The sequence below is a fragment of the Anthonomus grandis genome, chromosome 7, assembly GCF_022605725.1.
Source record: "Anthonomus grandis grandis chromosome 7, icAntGran1.3, whole genome shotgun sequence".
Lineage (NCBI taxonomy): Eukaryota > Metazoa > Arthropoda > Insecta > Coleoptera > Curculionidae > Anthonomus > Anthonomus grandis.
The window spans coordinates 8428667-8450788 of record NC_065552.1 but is presented as its reverse complement, the minus strand read 5'-3'; positions in this window follow the sequence as shown (position 1 = coordinate 8450788).

Below are 22122 nucleotides of genomic sequence, written 5' to 3'. Positions count from 1 at the left end.
ATTTAGATTTTAGTTTTTATTAGTGCCATTTTTCATATATATCTTTGTATTCGTGCTAAATATAATTATTAAATATTAATAAACATGTAATAATGAAGTTTAAATTTTACATACTGGTTCATTTTTTATTAATCTCCCATTTTGCAGATTAGCTTTTGTTTATTAAATATTTTCTTCTTAAATTTAATCATTTTAAATGTTAAGCCCGCAATTTGGCGGATCAGGTGAATAGTTGACACACAGGTCGCAGTACGTCGCCACCAGCGTCCAACCGATTGTTAAGCAGTTGGCTATCTATTTTAGTTATTACATATATTATCTATCGACAATGCTTTGCAATACTTTGCAATATTTGTACTTGCAGCTCAGAGGAGAAATGCAAACTTTTTTACTTTAAGATAATACGAACTTTCAGTTTCACTTTTCAGTTTTTTACGACTTATAATAGAATTTGGGAATAACGATTTTTCTTCCTCTGTTTTCTGAAAACCAATTTTATTTTATTATTTTATAAAATTTATTTGCATTAAAGTAAACATAAAATAACGAAACAAAGTGATTTCTCGTTGATTAAAACTGAAGAATCAGCAAAAAAACTGGTATTTGAGAAAATTTAAGACTCAAAATTTAAGAACATATAAGGAAAACAATTAAAAAATTAAGGAAAAAGTAACACATTATTTATAATTGAAAAAAATATTTTTTTAAGAAAAACTAAAAAAAAAAAAACAGTTTTGGAACATTCTAATTTAAATAATAAGGCAGAAGAAAACCCAGAATAGCTAAGAAATAGGTTTTTTTAAAATTTTATAGTTATAGTTTAAGAAAATATAAGATAAAAGAAAAATCATTACAATTATTTAAAAAAATTAGTATATCGATTTAAAAATCTTAATAAAAAGTACATTGTAGAAAATATAACCCTTAAATACAATAAAAAAGTAAGTACCCAAATTTAATGAGATTTAAGGCAACCTTGAAGATTCAACTAAACCCTATTTATTTAAACCCAATTTTTTAACTTTTATTAAAAATTTTGAAAAGGCAGAAAAACTTACATTTTGAAAAAATTAAGCCTATAAAATCTAAAAAAATTCAAAAAATTGTAATTAATTTTTTTGCTGATTCTTCAGTTTTAATAAACGAGAAATCACTTTGTTTCTTTATTTTACGTTTACTTTAATGTAAATAAATTTTATAAAATAATAATATAAAATTGGTTTTCAGAAAACAGAGGAAGGAAAAATCGTTATTCCCAAATTCCATCATAAGTCGTGAAAAACTTGTGAAACTGAAAGTTCGTATTATCTTAAAGTAAAAAAGGTTGCATTTCTCCTCTGAGCTGCAAGTACAAATATTGCAAAGTATTGCAAAGCATTGTCGATAGATAATATATGTAATAACTAAAATAGATAGGCAACTGCTTAACAATCGGTTGGACTTTTACGCTGGTGGCGACGTACTGCGACCTGTGTGTCAACTATTCACCTGATCCGCCAAATTGCGGGCTTAACATTTAAAATGATTAAATTTAACAAGAAAATATTTAATAAACAAAAGCTAATCTGCAAAATGGGAGATTAATAAAAAATGAAACAGTATGTAAAATTTAAACTTCATTATTACATGTTTATTAATATTTAATATATATATTTAGCACGAATACAAAGATATATATGAAAAATGGCACTAATAAAAACTAAAATCTAAATTACCATAGAGAACATATATTTAATTTAATAGAATTTGAATAGACATTTCACCACAAAATCTTGTCAACAAATTTAATAGCATATTCCAATATATTTAAACATGTACTCACACACATAAATAGGAATATTGATTATTGGATTCCAAATAAGCTACAAATATTAAATAAATCTTAATATCATAGATAAACCTTATGACATTTTTGTTTCATATAAAAAAGTTTGATAAACCCTAAATTTATTTTTAAAGGGTTTTAGTTTTATATCATCCAATATATTTTAATTGTATTTTCTTCTCACATAAAAAGAAATAAAATTGTAATTTTTCCATTGTAAGACAAAAATCACATAAAATAATGCCATTACAGATGCAAAGTTTTCCTTTCATTTTATGACAAAATATTATATTTCAATCAGTAAATAGAGTGTAATGAGGATCTAATGATTGAGGTATATTCATTTCTAAATAATATATTAGCAATAATACTTAGCAATAAAACAGAAATTTTTTGTGGTATTCTTTCAGGAGAAACTGTAGTAATGGAGGATGATTTAACAAAAATATTAGCTTCTTGTTGGATCATTTCAAGAGGTTAAAGTTACTATTTCTTGATTTGTGACTAGAACAATGGATGAATCAGGAAGCAGTTCTTATACCGTGTCCCCAGTACTTGATTCTGCAAAAGAATAAAAGAAAAAGTAGAATATTATTTCTAAATTCTAAATCAATCAATATTTAGGTCTTAGTATAGATTTTATATAACTACATGATTTGCAAATATAAGACTTACCACTAGAAAGAAGTGGGAATAGCATCAATTTTTATAAGTGACTTTCATCGAGTTCCAATGAAAAGGCTTTCTGGTTTTATGACAAACACGATATGAATTTCTGATTGTTTTTTTTTATTTTCTTTGCAAATGTGTAGGTATTAATGAGTAGCTGTAATTAAAATAAGAGATTAAAAATTAAATGATGAAGAAATTGAGTAGGCAAGATATATAAAAATATTTAAAAAATTATACTGATCCTGGCATATGAAGCTAAAATTATATACTTTAAACTTGTGAAAAGCAACCATACTTTGACTATTTTGTAATTTTTAATAGTCCTATGAAAATACAGCTACTGGAACGTTTACCCAAAAAGTTCTTTATTTGATAAGCAGAATCAAATAAAATAATAGTAATATGTATAATTGTTGATTGAAATATTGGGTTATTGACCCAATATATTTTATGCCGTTGTTTCACCATAATGTACAATCAGTGAATAGAACAAGTTATTTAAATATAGGATTAGTATAATTTTCTTACGGTTTTCGTTACATAGTACTTAATTTTTTTAGCTAGTACTCAACAGATAATAAGAGTAGACATTTTACATAGAAACTAGAGATTAACTCTCTTTGTTGGTGTTTCTACAGCCAGGTACACAACAGTAATACTCAATTTTACCAGAATGTTTAATATATTATAAACTACAAAACATAAAAGATATAAATACAACTCCACAAAACAAAGCAAAGGCAAGAAAAATAATGCCTATTGCGCCCTCCTACGACTTGTGTATTAATAAATAGGAAACGAACTGTCATTCGTATAGAGTTTCCCGTGCCTGGCATTGTCATTCTCTATTTAACTTAAGAATTTACATATGAATTTCAGTTGCATACTTTAGGGTATTTCTGCATCCAAAAAAAATTTGATAGTCGTTTATAAGTCTTTAGATTAAAGTAAGATTTCAGCTACTATTTCTCCATTCTCTATTATCAAAGACGTGTAAGTTTAAATTCGTAAATTATTTAATTTTTCTCCAATAAATTGCCTATACTAAACATAAGAAAAACTAATTTTCTTAAATAAGCAGTGGCATATTTAAAATATTCCCAAGCATCCCGATTGCAAACGAAGATAAAGAGGAAAAATGTTGCACCGTTCACGGTACCACCCATTTCATACCAGTCGTCACCAATCGAGGCAAAAACTCGTCGATTGATGCGGTTATAATATTTTCATCGCGATAATATCAGCCTCATTAATTTATATTTATTTCATCGTTCGTGTTTTGTTTTTTTTTTTTTAATGCGTACCCATCATTGAGACTCGACGATAATATTTGCATTTAAAATTATAATGAGGGATTTTCTTGTTGACGGTTATGGGTTTTAGTGGGGAATTATAGTTTGTATAAAGAGGAATGTCTCTGTCCTGAATTTTATTGTTTGAATAGTAATTAAACTTTTCTTGTTTCAATAATAATAAGGTCGATGTAAGATACCATCATTATCCTTTGCATCTCCTCCTTTGGCTAACTCCTGAAGAATGTCTTATAATTGTCAAGTCATGGTCATGTTATCTACGCTAACATAGGTATCCATAGGAGTATCTCAAATTCTAAAATTCTTTATTTTCCAGGTAGCTTTTAAAAGAAAATTTTCATCACTTTAAACTAAAATTGAAAATTAATATTATAAAGTTTTGCTTACTTCTTCATAATTAACGAAATTACTTGAGCAAATTTGATCAGATTACTGATCTTGGAAAAACTTTAGACTAGTACAGATTGCTTCTTATTAAAGTTAATTTTCTGTTTTAATGGTTTAAAACAAAGCTCACAAATCCTAATTGTTCCAACACTAATGCAGCAATTTCATAACTAATATGAAACGCGCAGCGCAATCTAAATAATAATTAATTAATAAACATTAATTTATACCACGTTTTGTTCTCATTTGAAAAATTATTCCATCAGATGTTTGATGCGCGCATCGCATTCGCTGATGCAGTCATTATTTGTGTATTAGGCAAATAATTATTATTGCACTACCGTACGCATTTTGCTTCTTTTATTACTAATGAGGTGAATTTGAATTTAGATTGCGAGAATTTTATATGCAATAACACTTACTGTACATGACGGATCATTTATTATTCCTGCACGAACCTTTTGTATGTAAGCAAATGAATGAAACGTTGTATATGAATTGGTTTTTTGATTAGTATCTTTACCTTAAGTTGGTTGAAATTAGTTTTTGTGTATGTGTGGTCTTCAAAAGACATGATGAGAATGACAGAGCATAGCAAATTTACTGTTTGGCAAAACTGTATTTATTGTACTAGTTTACTATATAAATGTTCCAACTAATGATTAGTTTAGTTTTTTTTTAAGAATCATAAAATTACGAAAACTAGAAACGCCACTAATTTAAACATAACCTAAAAAAGCTTTAAGAGCATTATGCATATAATTATTAATTGCACGTGTGGTCTTCTAAACAAATTATGAAAGTGAGAGAACAGTCACTATATCTATTTTTTCTTTGGCAAGGTCGTATATTGTATCAGTGGCGAAGAATTTTGATCTTTATCTCCGCAATTCTTTTATGTATTTTATTATTTAATATATTTTTTATTATTTATTTAACTAGTATTTTAGTAGATAATTAGGAATCTAAAAAAATGTAAAATTTAGTCATTGTTTATGATGCAGTATACGCGATTCGTGTAATATGACTATGTCTAATAAAATATCTTAGATGTATTCCTTTACTGCTTGGCAGAGTTCTAACCATAGAGAAAGTAAAATAAGAAAGACGTTAAGTGATATCACGTTTCGGATATGTTATTTTTGACACATGACAATAAGTAGTTTTAATGGCTAGAAAGGGCGGCCCCACTGACACTGGGACTTGATATTAACAGCTGATATTGATATTGTCGTAACTTATCGTTAATCGTTAATTTGTCGTTAAAAATTGAAATTATTAATATTAAATTGAAATATTATTATTCTATTTTTGTATTTTATTTGTTAGCAATTTCATTACTCTGTTTTCCGTGAAAAACTTGAGAAAGTCTTTAAGACAAATATACAGGTAAGTACATCTTAATTGTTTATGAATAAATTTATATTAATTTTAGATTTTTAAGTTTATTACCTGTAGTTGATGTGTATAACAAATGTGTAATTTGTTATGACAACTAAATGTTTTATTTTGGCATATAAAACCATTGCCGGGAATCATTCACATGTTCATTTAAGAGGACACTAGTAAAATTTGTATGTCCAAAGGAAATTACTACTAAAAAAATATATGTAATGGGGGTTGCATATAATAATTGCTGCCCCAATACCTCTAGATGAACCCTTTTTTAATATAATTGATGAGCCTATATTTAAGTGAACCTAATTATTCTCAAATATGTAACTCACCTACATACAAATGAATAGTCACTATTGAATTCATACCTGAATCATAAGCCAAAATAATGAATGAAATTTTAGCAGAAATAAACGAAACTCCATTGCCAATCTCAGTCCATAAAAATAAGACTTTATCAAAACACTAAGGTACGAAAGAATAAAATCTGAAAACTAAAAACCCAAATTCTAACTAGCAAAAAAAAGTGGAAGACGTGTAGGTAATTGGCATTTAATTTTTCTTGGAACACGATCTTTAAATCAAAATCCCTTAAAAAATACTTTTTCAGCAGTTTACCAATTGCTAATCTAAAATGCAAATTTAAACTGTTGTCAGTATACTTTCTTAAGATATTTTTAATAAATAATTTATCAACACCTGTATCCAATAGAAATTGTTAATTAGATAATGCCTGCCTCTATTTTAGAAAACCTATAAGACTTTTTGTAATACAAGATAAGAGATAAGTGACCTAACCCTACTAGTTAATATTTTGATAGTATTAACACATTATGATGAGAACATCTTACCATATATCGCGCATTCTGGTCAAAAAATTAAAGACTCCAAACTGTCATGAGTGAAATAAACTCATTAAGTAGCCTCATAGATAATCAGCACATATTAACTATGCTCAAATAGTGATAAAGATTGACAAATTATGTTATCAGAGACATTAGTTTGGAAATTGCCAAAGTCGAAGGTTATGTTAAATTTAAACTACCAACATATCCCCATATTAAAATTAAGTTGTAAATGATGTAATGAGTTTCTACTATACTTCGTTCATAATAACAAGTAAGCTCGCATTTTCAATTAACCTTATTTGCATATATAGTACTGATAAGTTCATAAAGAGAATGAAATAAATGTTGGATGGTAAGAGTTAACTATTAGTATTTATTTTTTAAATAGTTTCAATGGCTGCAAAGGGTGCGCTGTAGTCGCGTCGTAAACGTGATGCTATCTGATATACATGTGTCAACTCCTCTTCTTATTTTACTTTATTTATGGTTGAAACCAATAATGAGACTGTACTAGCACGAGGTCTATTTACTTCTTAGCAACGCTGTTTTTTTGTAACAGTGGCTGAAAATTTTTGTAATAGTGTATACATTGTAACAGTGGCTGAAAATTTTTATCCTTACAGTTTCACAATTTCACTAAATAATTTACAATTATTTATTAACACAGTATAGGATATTTCTAGATACTGCTCGACAACATTGGATATTATACCGATGGTGAAATGGTTCGATCTTTATATCGTCACAATTCCTTCTAAATCATTTCCGTTGCTTTAGGTGTAATTAATTTTCGCATTCCTGATTTTCAAAACATTTTATAAGAATAACAGGAGAATTTTGAAATAAATATCATTATTTCTTTAAATGCTTTTTATATCCTGGTTCTTGTCTTATCTGCATCTATGGTTCTGATTTTCTTTAATGTTATGCATTATGATCTTTTCACAATTTCAACTTTATCAAATCAAATTTCTTTAAATAATTAAGTATGTTTTAACTTTATAATACATAGGTATCTTAAATAAATTTTATTTCAACTTAAATAAAGATCTTACAATCTAAATTCAGAACAGTGGCGAATGCAAGCAGATGATAAAAATAACGAAAAATAATAATGATTCAAAATAAAATAAGAAAAAAAATATACAGACTGGTAAGTTAAATACAAAAATATAAGAGACTGTTTTTATTTGAAAATTTCAATTATTAGTTTTCTAATTTATAAATATTAAATAATAATTTTTGGTACTACTAGGTAGTTTGTATAAAATTGGTCCATAAGATTTGGTCATAAACAGAACTTTTTGGACTAATAATTAATTTTTTTTTGATCTTGTTACACACATGTATTTGAAAATGTACTCTCAGTTGGCATGGTAATTTTAATCTTATAATTTAGAGCCCGATGTGCATAAATATTAGTAATATTATTAGTTGTCTATAGTTGTTCAGCTTTTTATATTATATTTAAAACAGCATTCTATGTAACAGACAATTTTTTTACCTGTTATTATATGCACTTCTCCATACTGTAATGGATTCTATTAATTAAAGTATAATATAAGTATATTTTTAATTGAAATTTTAGGAAGTTGAAAAAATTCAATGTTAAATACTATATTTTATTTACTTTAACTATTTTCACATAATTACAAGTAATAATTATCTTATAATTTTTATCATGAATAACAATATAATTCCATTTGCTTGGTCTATAGATGTAACAGAAGAAGTCATAAAATATGTTTTTGTCGAATTCAAACCTTATCTATTACCTAGCTTTAAATGTACCCTAGTGAAACCCATATCCGCCCTATATATGTACTTCTGATTATATAACTCCTATAGATAATACAGAAGTATCATCTGCATATGCTACAAAACAATACAAAGGTAAAATCCCAAAAGTCCCAGTCGCAATAACTATATATTATTTTAATAAGCTACAAGTATTTCGCATCATCAGGTCTGAAAAATTAATATTTTTTTACAGAAAGAACGGTTATAAAATATAATGAATTTTTCACCTGGACCATACATAGACCATATCACAATAAATAACAAATAAAAAGATAGGTTAGTTCAACAATATAAAAATATAATAAGAACAATAAAAAACGTAAATTGTCACAAGTGGGGAACGATCCAGCAATCATATCCCATCAAGTCACACAACAAAAGATGGAAAACAATCCTAACTGTATTAATAAGTTTATATATAATTTTAACGATAAGAAACAATAAAATTAAAAAGAAAAGAATTTAAATTTAAATCAGAGAGGTGGTTATAAATGAGGTGAGGTTCATACACAAAAATATCGAAAGAAAAAAAAATGATTCGCAAACGCCGATTTAGTTTTAATCATAATGTATCACTGTACCTGCCCTCTAAAGCTGTGTGTACGCCTGATGATGCTCTGATAGGAGCGGAACACGTGTAGCTTATACATATTATATATATTTAATGCTACTGTGACTTTGTGTTTTTACCTTTGCTTTGTTTTTTATTTGTTGAGAAAATAATTGATATGTTTCTTTACATGAAACATAATACTACAGTTGTTTTTTAATATTTAATTATATAATAATATTAATATACGTCATAAATAGTATGGTGTGCGTATTTTTCACCGAGAATATTTTTTACTTTTTCAAACTATTTTCTTTTAGTGAGGTAAATGTTTATGATGTTTGATGCGTACTAAGTGTGCAACATGTCAAATATCTTTGATAAATCTATAAAAACTACAAAATGTTGTTTATTACTCTTTATATTAATGTTGATATTATTATTTAAATTGTAAAAAGCACATTGTTGTTCCATTGTGAAATACACTACTATGTTTTATAGATGATTTTCTTTAAGTTATTCATTAAATTATATATACGAGTATTATATATTTTTTATTGACTTATTAATAGTAAGTTTCAATTAATTTGGATCCATAATAATTTACCTTATTTAGTCTTTTAAGTCTCCTTGTTTAGTATGTTCCTAAAAGCTTTGTATCTATTAGTATTTTCAATGCTATAATTCATATAAGTAGACATTTTTTTATATGATCTCTCTCTTTAATTAAATTTATTTTCGCGTGTTGTCGAACTTCAATAATTGACCAAATCTCCAGCTAATTCTACTTCGACAATTGGGTTTTGTAATATTTTTAATAGATTTATTATTAGGGTTCAATGTAATTTTTGCTTAGTTTTTTTTATTTTAAAAATACTATTATACCAGGTGTAAAAAAGTCCGGGCTACTACTTTGGGGGCATAACATACACATTTTTTAACACAAAAGTCCTAAACCGCCTCCTATGGAAAAGGCAACTTTCTAAAGATGGCAAAGATAAAGTGATTTTTTGCTCATAATTCTTAAACTACCTATTACAGACTCATTAAATTTGGTAAACAGCAAAAGAATTGCTTTAGGCATCATCTTTGAAATCAGACATTTTAAACTTGGGAATGGGTTAGTGTAGTGGAAGTGTAGAGGGGCACACGTGCTTATATTTTGCTACAACTTTTTTTTTTGTTAAAAATTGGCACGGAAAGATAATAAAGGATACTCTTTCAAAAAGTCGCTTAAACTTACAATTTTCTAGCAATAAGAGTTTGAGAGAAATTTGTCATATGTATAAAATTCTAATAGTTGTCAGAAAAAATAAAAAGCCATGGAAACTGAATTTAAATTTATAACAGTCGATCAGATTTATTATTTGACAGGTGTTACGTTGTACCACTATTTTCAAAATTTTTAATGGTTTGTAAGCATGCATTACTCAAATCAAGAAATGGCAGATATGCATTTGATTTACAGCCTCCCTGGAACAAAATCTCTGCAAAGCAAGATGCCTTTATGCCAATGATTTTCCCAACAGACGTCTGTGGAGAAAGTTTTCCAGAAAATTTATCCTGGATTGTATGACAAAAAAAATTAAATTCAAAAGACTCGGATGTTGGAAGATCAAACATTTTATTAAATATTACCTGCTATTATTACAAGACAAATTGGTTTAGTGGAAAAGACAAATCACATACAAAATCTGGCAAAGTTTTAAGGTATGTCAGTTTTATCCCTATCATTACCAAAGAGTTCAAGGTTTGCTTCCTGTGGAATATGATCTAAGAATAACATTTTGCAACTGGCTATTGCAGAAGTAGGTAGGAGATCTGTTCATGTTTAAATAGGAATTTATACGGAATGATGTGATTAACTTCCATAACATGCGTCAGTGGTAAGTTGAAAATTCTCATGCCATTATTCTTTTAATGATTTATAGATATAAAATTAAGGAGAGACTACAACGTAATTTTGTAAAATAAAATGAAAAATGACTTCAAATGCTTGGAAAACACAAAAAATTACTCCAAATGCCTGGAAAAACCAAAAATATTTAAAGATTCTGGATGACAAAAAAATATAAAGAAAAACTTTGATTGTCTAGAAAAACTAGAAAATTAGGACAAATGTCTGTAAATTATGGAAAGTGATTGCGAAAAAGTAAAATGACTAAAAATGTAAATAAAATTTGAGCACAAGTGCGATTTTAAGGGTGCGAAGGAGGAATTTTAAAGTATTGAGGAGGTACAGCTTACTATTATTAGGAACTTATTATTACGAAAAAGAAATCGCTCAGGACTTAGTATTCCGTATTCGTAAAAAAGTGCAATTAAGTCTTGATATACAGGGACAAAAATTTAAGCACTTAATATAATTTTATTTCAAGATAAATGTTTTTTAGTTGTTAAATTTATTTTTATTTGTTTCTTATAAAAATAATAAGAGTGTAACTCTGGAGTAACATGTGTGCTACGGTACTGCAATGCTAGTATTTTTATCTAAAGTGTAAAATGTATTGACAGTTCAAATATTGTCTTGTCCGTTTATGCTGAAAAATATATTACTTGTGATACATTATTAAAAAGGAAATTTTGCAAAGATTTTAAAAATGAAAAATCCAAACATAGCGCCAATAAGAAAAAACAAAATTGATGATGGTTCGCAAAAAACGAAACGTCGTATTAAAAAAATATAAAAACACCATCATGTAGCACAAAAAAAGTGGTAATACAAATATGTAAATTATTTTATAATCGGTTAAGAAATAAAGTCAGAAAAAAATAAATAAAATTGATTTTCAAAATTTTGTTTTTTTCTTCAAAGATCTTCGGAACCATACGGAATTTTTATTTTTTTTTAATTGCATATTGTTAAGCTAAAAAATTATCACCTTTGCCCCAATTTAACCATCTTCCTATCGAGATCTTAATGTTGAGAGTCAAATTTGAAACATCCTTTATAAACAGGTAAAACTTAGCTAAGACAGTAGAATTGCAACAGCATTATTTATTTAGCTAGCTCTGATAAATGTGATTGCTATTATTTATAAAATATAACAACTTAAGAGTTTAAGGAACACCAATTAAATATTTACATTTCCAATCAAATCAACTAATTTTAATACAGTACAATGTATAAAGAAATTAAACAAACGGAAAAAAATCCTTTGTTAATATTTAATAGAAAATTATTATATATAAAGGAATTTATTTTTCTATTAAACCCTATAATTTTCCCAGCGAGTACACCTCGTTATGTTTTACCCTAAACATGAGCATATTTAAAACCCTTGCTGTGATTCTCACGAATCGGCATTTTAGGGGTAAAAACCGTCAAATTGTCGAAAAGCAAAAAAAAGGGGAGAAGTAAATTGGCCAGAGATTAGAAATACTTAATTGTTAAGGGTACATATTTTAGAGGAATAAATTCGTTAGATTTTTGCTTGAATTTATCAGTTAATTCAGTTTTTTTGAATACTAGTTTTATTTTTTAACACAAGGTAGTTGCAAACGTTCTTATACTACTTTATGTTACTTATTAATAAGAGCTAATGTCACAAAAAATATTAAAATTCAGTTGATCACACACACATTCAAGTGAATAATATAGCTGTACTTTTTTGCATACTTTCACTCCTAGTATAATTGAAATAAACAGTGCAACTGAGATAACTAAAATCGACTTTTTTTCAATAATTTTTTTTTCAAAAAGCGAACACATCTATGGTAAAACGTATGTAGGCATCTATAGTTTTAATTATTTAGTTAATTATTAACTGTATGCATGTGGCTGTATTAATGCAACATTCGTACAACCGCACTGTATAAGATTAGGGCGTGGCTTATCGTCACGGACCGCCAACGTCAAATTATTCCTACCTCAACCCAATTTAACTCTATTATAATTTAATATAAGCTGTGTGAGCATTTAAAAATGTAAATGCCCGAAAAAAAATTATATTTACACAATAACTTATCTCATAATATGCATAAAAATCGACTCTTTAAGAGCTTTTTAATTGAAATTTTATGAATGAGAAGCAGAAGAGTGGAGCGGAAGTAGAATTGTGTGTACCTTATTCATTATGACAGGCTACATAGTTTTGACTGAGTTAATTGTTACCCCCCTGATATGACTAATTTAAATTTTACTAATTAGTTGTATTATTCTTGTTTAATTATAGAGGGAAAAGATGAAGAATACAGTTTGTAAGCAAATAAAAAATTAATTTTAATAAAAAAGCGGTTTTATTTTAGTATTTTTTAATTATGCATTAAATTGACGCAAAAATGAGTTTTCAACCAAAAGTTAACCTAATCGTTAAGATTAACATGAAGGACAATGACGTTTAGTTAATTTTGGCCAATAACTAATAAAATATGTTATAAAGATCGATTTTAAAAAAGTTATCTAAAACATTTAAAATACCGAACGAGTAATTACTAAGATAGATGCTATTTTTAGCTTTTAAATAATTTAGAATCTCCTTTTTTTCATAAATATTAACATGTTAAACCATTTTGAACTAAGAATTTCCTAAAATCTTCGGAAGCAGTACTTTTAATGTCTCAGGATTAATTATTAATTAAAAAAAAACAAAACAAAGGTAAAAACACAAAGTCACGGTCTCATCAAATCCATAAAAAATTTTAAAGCTACACGTGTTTCGCTCCTATCGGAGCATCATCAGGCCTAAAAAATACATTAAGATATTTTTCACAAAACAAAAAGAACGCTTATAAAACTCATTACCTAGACCTACACAGATCACATTACAGACGCGCGCCTGTGAATCTAAAGGTTGCTGGATCGTTCCCCACTGGTGACATTTTACATTTTTACTTTTTTTATTTTTTTTAAGCATATATTTTTATCTATGGTGGGAATTGTTACCTTAACCTAGCTTTTCTTTTGTTGTTAGTTGTAATGTGATCTGTGTAGGTCTAGGTAATGAGTTTTATAAGCGTTTCTTTTGTTTTGTGAAAAATACCTTAATGTATTTTTTAGGCCTGATGATGCTCCGTTAGGAGCGAAACACGTGTAGCTTTAAACAATTATATGGATTTGATGAGACCGTGACTTTGTGTTTTTACCTTTGTTTTGTTTTCGTTTGGTCTCTTAGTGAAAAATGGATGATACGTTTCTAATTAATTATTAATTATTGTTCATATCTAAATTTTGGAAAACGACTCAATTAGCAAAATTACAGCAGGAGAAGGTTCATGTGCACACTATGAAGGGCACAACTGGCAAAGTTTAACCTTGTGGCCATTCCTCCACTATGTTATTTTTATACAAAAAAACATAATTTTTTATAAATAAAAAATCATTTTAAATTAATTTTTTATAGAAAATTTATATTTTTATTTACCTTGAAATTGAGGCTTGATTTAAACTGATACTTATGTTACAGATTATTGTAATTTTTATTTCAGGTAATCGAAATAATTTTCTTAAATGTTTTCTTTAAATTTTATTGTACTCAGTTTTTTATTTTAATATTTTTTTTTCGTTCTAATATGTTTTTATTTTATTGTATTTACGTTTCTTTGTAATATTTAAATACCTTCTTGCTTATCTCAAAGATTTCCAGCTTAATACCATCCATTTGAAGTAAATTTTAAACGTATTTCTGTAATTTTTCATTTAACTTCTACGTTCATTTTTATGTTTCAAATTTTCAAAAAATGAATAATGAATTTTGCAATTTTCTTTTAGGTTTTGAAATTATTTTAAAATTTCTTGTAGAAATTTTTATTCCAGGTTGTTGATGTCACTTTCCATATTTTCTGGGCACCTAAACTCGTAAATTTCTATATGATTTAGATTTTTGACTCGGAATTATTTAATACTTTTTTTATTGTTGGATCCACTTTTTATTTTTTGTTCTTTATAGTTATTGTGGACATAGTGGAGATTTTTTCTCTTTTTCAAATTCATGGCACTTATTTCACTCAAATTCAAATTTAAAACGTTTATCTGCCAATATCCAAATATACAAACCAAACATGTGTATGATGTAAAGGAAATAAACAGCAAATAGGAATGCATCCCGATTACGAAAACCGTTTTTTAAAAATATTTTTGCAAGAGGTTCTTAAGTGATATATTTTTGAAAAAAATAAATAAAAAAACAAAAATTAATTAAAATAAAAACAATGGAAACAAAAATAGAATTTGGCCTAAGAGCTTAAAAAAAAATTAAAATAATTGGCAGGGGCAGCCCACGATTAAATCAAAGAAGAGCTGGAGAAGAAACATCCAATATAGATATATGTATATAATTTAACACACGTAAATAATATTAAGACTAAGTTAAAACAAAATCAGAATGTCAGTGTAGGATTCACTCAATGCCTCAAACCCTTAATGAGAGTAAATATGGCACTACTTTAATAAAAAGAAAGAAAACCTAAATATTATATGCAACTTAATAAATATTTATTTACTAGGAGTCTTACTGTAACTGCATAAGCATATTTTTTTACATATTATTTTTAGTTAAAAAAAAATAGTCTTTAACAAAATGAGGCAAATTCTTCAATGGTTAAATTGCAACATAACTGAATAATTTTTGAAAAGCTGCCATTGTATATTAAGAGTAAAATGTATATTATATATTATTATAATGTATATTAAGTCTAATATATATTATAATGTATATTAAGTCTAAAATCATTTAGCCGTCTAGTATCATGGACAATGGAAAGTTTTCTTAAATATGGTGAGTTTTCCGACTTGAATTCCGTATATCAAAGAGTACATTTAATATTTGCGTCTATTTGACATCGAAATGAATGATATATGGTATAATATGACTATGACAGTAGCAAAAATTAAAAGACAACCGCATACAAGAATTTTGCACTTCTTAAATGGAAGACAAAAAGTTTAATTGCGTTATTACAGATTATATCACCATTATTAAATAACGATAATATTGAGGAGTTGCATAGAAAATACTTGATTTCATTTGATGAGTGGCATTTTAGGTTATTTAAATGTTTTAAGTGCTTAAAATCTGTAGCAATTTTTGTAATTATGTGAAGTGATAAAGACAAAGTAATATAAGAAATATTACCGAAATTTTTTGCTTTATTAACTACTGGTGCTATTGGATTATCTTTATTAAACACAAAGTTTTGAGAAAAATGTTGTATGTTATTTCTACTAGATACTAGAAGTAAAACACATGATTTTGAAGCGTTTAATTTCAAATAATGTGCCTCAAAGTAAAGCTCTCTTAAAGTAAAACCATGTCTAAAAAATAAAATATCTTGCATGTTTCAGATAGTTTTAATATACTCCATGCATATGATATATTAATCTTAAATTAATTCTTAAAGTTTCTTATATTGCAGGTAGTTGGTGTGATTCTCCATAGCCCCCAGGTATTTGAAACCATTTGACGTTTTTAATATTTAATATTTGGATCAATTTTATATTTTTTCTGGATTGGTAGAATATTTCGTGTATTTTTAAATTTTAAAGTTTTTTTTTACCAGAACATTATACATTTCTTTAAACCACTCTATATACAAGAATGGTATAATTGTTCCTAAAATAGCTTTTTAAAGTCTGCATTGGCCATAGGCTATCGTCCGTTCATCTGCCCCATTGTCCGTCTAAGCGGTAGGCGGCATACACTTAAAATTTGTCACCACACTTCGCCTTAATATTTCATTTAAATGGGCAGCGCTTGACCATCTTTAAGAAAACTAAAGAAACTGTAACAGTTCGTAAAATCACAATTGGGCTAAATTTCGGGCTTAGAATGGCCAAGGTGTTACCACTATAGATTAAGACGCAGAGTTCTGCACAATGCGGTGTATAATGGCTTAAATAAATTATTATGTCTTGATGACTTATGTACGATTAAGACAGGGATGGAGTTAGAATATGTAGCATGGATATATCTGTTTTTTTGAATAAGTAACAGACGTTTGAAGAAAATGAGAGTAGTTTTAAGAAAAATAAAGAAAAAGGTATAATTAAGATAGTCAACAATTAGGATACTTCTCAATAAAGTGAGTTAGCCCTAGGATGACTTAACTCGCACTCTCTCGCTTAGGTTAAATTTGACATTATAATTATCTCCTTCTTTAACTCACTTCATCAAAAACTTTTTTTTTTATTTCGTGAATTGATTCAACATTTTGAGGAACTTAACCCGAATGACATTTATTAGAATTACAATTATTATTATCTTGATATCATTATATACATATTCTAAAATTTTGATATCTTAGGATTTAGCTTTGGTTTTTCTAGATTTTGCCTCAAATTGGTGACTTATCATCTCGAAATATCTAGCTTTGTTTTCTTCAAATTTTTCCAATTTTTATCTGAAAATAACAAATTAAGTTAAAATTATTGAAAGTTTGTCCCAAAATATTAAACTTTTATCTTGATGATTTAAAATTTCAGATTGATAACTATACATTTTTCCTGAAATTGGCTACTTATTATCTTGAAATATAGAACTTTGGATTAACTAAATTTTTGTTGTTAGCTCTAAATATTGCCTCAAAACACCAAATTATTTAAATTTTATTCCAAAATGTAAAATTTTTATTTTGGTGATTTAAAATTTCAACTTGCTAACTATAGATTTTACCTCAAATTGACCATCGAAGTATCAAACTTCGTATTAATTTGTATTTTAAAATGTTCGTCTTAGTAACTTTAGAATTTGCCTAAAATTAGTGATTTGTTCTCTTAAAATTTTTCAGATGTCATGTTTCTCAATTATTGTTTTTATCTTCGAAATTTCAAATTTTATTATTATTCAAAATTTGCACAAAATATGTACAAAAATATTTTATGACCTGGATATTTTAAAATGTTTCTTAATAGCTCTCAGTTTTGTCTCAAATGGACGACTTATAATAATTTTTTAAATTTTTAGTTAATATTTCAATTTTTTAAATGACTTTTCACTTCAAATTTTGCGAAAAATTTTGCCAAAAATTTAAGTGAAAAGAAAAATTTTTAAATTATTCTCTTATACTTTAATGAAATATTAGTCTTAAGTTTTGCCTTAAATTGGAATTTCGACCTTCCCGTTTTTTTAATATTTTTGGGAAAAAAATGTGCTTTTATTTGAAAAATTCCAATTTTTAGGAAAATCCACAATGCTTTTTCCTTAAAAATTTTCAAACAAGAAATGGCATGGCTTAAATTTATCAATGTTCATCAAATTTTTTCTGTATAATGCCCCAGAACTTCTTTATTTGTAATTTTGTTCCACCCTTTTAATTACTTTTATCTAGTTATCACAACATAAAAATAGCCAACTGAAAAAAAAATCAAAATATGGCCATAAAGACAATATTAAGATGTTGCCATTATACACTGGAAAATGATAAAATAAAATTATGTTTAATTTATGATATTGGCTAAAATTTAATACCTATAGACTTAAAAGCTTTAAATTACCTTAAATTTTCGAAAGTTTTTTTATATAGATTAGAAAACTATTAATTGACTAGTTTTAATTAAAAAAACACCTAAAATGGTTGTAAAAAACTTTGCTACTCTTAAGATTTTTCTTAATATAGTGATATTTTTTTATACAAATTAAACAATTATTAAAAAAGTGATAGTTTTTCTTAATAAACGTATCGGAAGAGTACAAGCTTAGAGACTAGAGTTAATGCTGTCTAAGAAATTCAAGATATCCTGTTGATTAATATTATGCTATTCTTTTCGAACAGCATGAATACGCTCTTGTATAGTCCTAGGTGAATTTCTGTGTACTGCCCTGGAGAGCATTTCGCAAGTATGATCTCTAAGTTTTATGTGTGGCAATAGTGCGGATCAGTTCAAACAATTGATGCCTTCGATTTCAGCTACTCATTTGCAGCTCCTGTATGGTGATTTCGGGCAATATCATCCATAATAACGCAAGTCTCACTAGTTATCTTAACAGACTTTCGCCGTAATCTGACGTAAGGGTCTAGAGTCTCATTCAGGTTATTTTGCATTGAATATAAATTAATACTGTGCGACCATTGGATATGATACCAGCCCAGAATATGGCACCTGCTTCTGCACAAAGTGGTACACTGGGCAGCTCTTGTTGAGTCCCTTTATACCCATATCCGATGACTATCCTGCATCAAACAAATTCTTGTTTCGTCAGAAATAAGCAACGAGTTCAAAAATTAAGCAAGTAAAGTCATGTGGTTAGTGTAGTCTCTCACATTTTTAGTGATCTGCGATACCTTAAACCTATTGACAGTATTCGGCTCCGTGATATCAAGTGATACTTAAACTCTTAAAGCACCACGCATATCTCTTTAGAGTACTGGTATTGCCATAGTTAATTTTCTTCAGATGGTTAAGTGAATATTATGGTTCTGTTGTTGATTAGCTGCTCGCCAGCAAAAAGAAACATAATATATAAGAGCTTGTTTATGTTACATGGAAAGGATGGCACAATGTTCCTCAGCAGCGTATCTTCAATCTCATAAATAGTATGGACAGGCATCTCCAGGTTTATATAAACGCTAGAGGTTAAAATACACGGTATTAAAAACTTTCAGCGTCTTAATTAAGAAGAGCTATCACTTGTTGATTTTAACTTGTATTAGGAAATGACCCTATATTTAAAATAAAATGCTTAAGAGTAACACAGTTTTGTTTACAAGCATTTTAGTGGTTTTCCTAATTAAAACTAATCAATTAATAAGTTTCTAATTTATTTTTGCAGGATAAAAAAACGGTTTTTGGAAATTTAGGGTAATGCAAAACGTTTTTATATATGTGTAGATATATAGAATATTATTTAGTATTTATTTTCTTATATTGTTTTTGTATTTATTATTTATTTAAGCCTATAATTTATATAAACCTTTTTTATGACTTTTTTTTATTTTTATAAAAAAGTTACTTCTATCTTAAAATTTCATATTACGATCAATAAATTCCTTAATTTCGTTTCGTAGTAATCATAAATTTTGCCTCAAATTCTTTATTGCTTTTTAAAAATTCATGTTATGTTCCTGAAATTTCAAATTTGATGTTACCTATTACAATCATCAAAATTGTTTGCTATCATTTTCATATTTTCTTTAATTGTTAATTATGGTCTCAATATAATAATATTTCTTAATTATTTTTTTCGGCATTTTAAATTTTGTGTAGGTTAATCGAATTTTGAAAATGCTTTATTATCATTGTTAAATTTTGCTTAAAATTCTACATTAGTACCGCGGTATTTTAAAATTTGGTCTCGGTAACCCTACACTTTGCCTCTTAATTTTTTTTAATTTTGCGAACATACCTGGAAATTTCAAATTCCTAAAAACACGTATTATTATTCCAAAATTTCAAATTATTAGAAACTTTTAAATTATTGTGCCGGTATTTTAATACTTCTTTCTTAGTTGTCTTAACAATTGACATTTTATTAAAATTAATTAAATTTAAAAAACTTTTAATTATCGTTTCTAAATTTTTCCAAAAATTACCGATTTTTATTTAGAGAGTTTTATATTTTATTTCCGTCTTTTTTTCCAAACTATTTTGTCACAAAATTTTTTTATTTTAATACATTAATTTGTTTTTATAATACATCAGAAGTATTGGTTTCATTACGTTTCAATAGACTAAAAGAAGTAATAACTGGAGAAAATTATGTCAATTGTATCAAATCTGCTTCTTTTTTTTTTCTACTTCCTCTTCTTCTATTTTTCCTTTTTCTCCTTCTTTTATGCATATTTTTTATAAATATTTTTTTTACCTTTTTTTTAAAAAATGTTTTAATATTGATTTTTATGTTATACTAGTATTAGTAATTTGTGACGTGAAGTCAAATTTATCCGCATATATATTTTTAACGTTTAAACAGATAATTTTTACTTTCTTTCAGCAATGACTGCGGCTCTTCTGTATGACGTAATCTTAGCGTTACCTTGAGCCAAGGTCAAACCTTGAGTCTTTCGTAAGTGTGTCTCTTTTGCATGACGTGATCTTTACATCACCTTAAGCCCAAGTCGAACCTTAAGTCTCTCGTAACTTAGTTTCTTTTGTACGACATTATCTTAACGTTACCTTAAGCCAAGGTCGAACTTTGAGTCTCTCGTAAGTGTGTCTCTTTTGTACGACGTGATCTTAGCGTTACCTTGAGCCAAGGTCAAACTTTAAGTCTCTCGTAAGTGTGTCTCTGTTGTATGACGTGACCTTAACGTCACCTTGAGCTGAGGTTAAACCTTGAGTCTCTCGTAACTTAGTCTCTTTTGTATGACGTGATCTTTACGTTACCTTAAGCCAAGTCGAACTTTGAGTATATTTTGTACGACATGATCTTAACATCACCTTAAGCCAAGTTACGAACCTACCTCAACGTATAATCAACAACACAAATGTGTTATTTAATTTTTTTTTGGGATAAGTGTACCAAATTACATAATGCTGTAAATAGAAATAACTGTCGATATTCGATTAAGATTGAATTCACATTTGTTTTGACTTGGGCCACAGACTTTTTATGGCCTAAAATGACATCCGAATTTGACGTTTGTGAAAGGGCGTCTTTATATCGTAAAGATACTGATAATTCTATAAATCTAGGTTATCCGTTTTATAAATCATTAACAAAAAAACTCAAAATTTACTTTTAATTTTAAATAATTGAAAAAGAAAACAAAATAGGACAGAGATGTCGATAATTTTAACCGGGATTGCACCTGCACCGTATTTGCTGTACTTATGAGAACAGGTCGCAATATATTTTAACGGCAACAATATCTAATTTGTTTTTCCTTACCCTCTTCTCTAACACTTCTTTTCCTTCTTCTTCGTTTTCTTTATTTCCTTAAATATATATTTCAAAACTTTTATGATATTGTATCTCTTCTCTACAAAAATATTATTTAAAACATCGAGTCTTTTGCCTTAAATCTTTTAATTAAGACTCTAACTTGGTATTCCTCCTAACAGTCCAGACCTGTACCCAGAAAAAAAAGAAAATTTAAACCGAGCTCGGTCACACTTTATTGTGATTGTGTAGCCACCCCCAATAATATGTCATTGCCGTGTGTCGCAAAAACGCGGCATAGACCCAGCTGGCTGGCACCCTCCTTTAAAAAAATGAAGATCTTAACCTCCGTCTTAGCTACAGTTAATTTAACATGGTTCCTTCTTATTCTTTAAGGAAAATACCGTGTTGACAGATGGCTGGTTCCGAATGGGTCGAGATGGAATCGGCGGCAAAAAACGGATAGATTTCGCTTTTTTTAATATTGTTTAGAACGGATCGGGTAAGAAAGGGTCACCCAGGATGCAAAAGGGATTTGAGTGACAATGGGATTGTGATGCGAGTTTTAATGCTGATG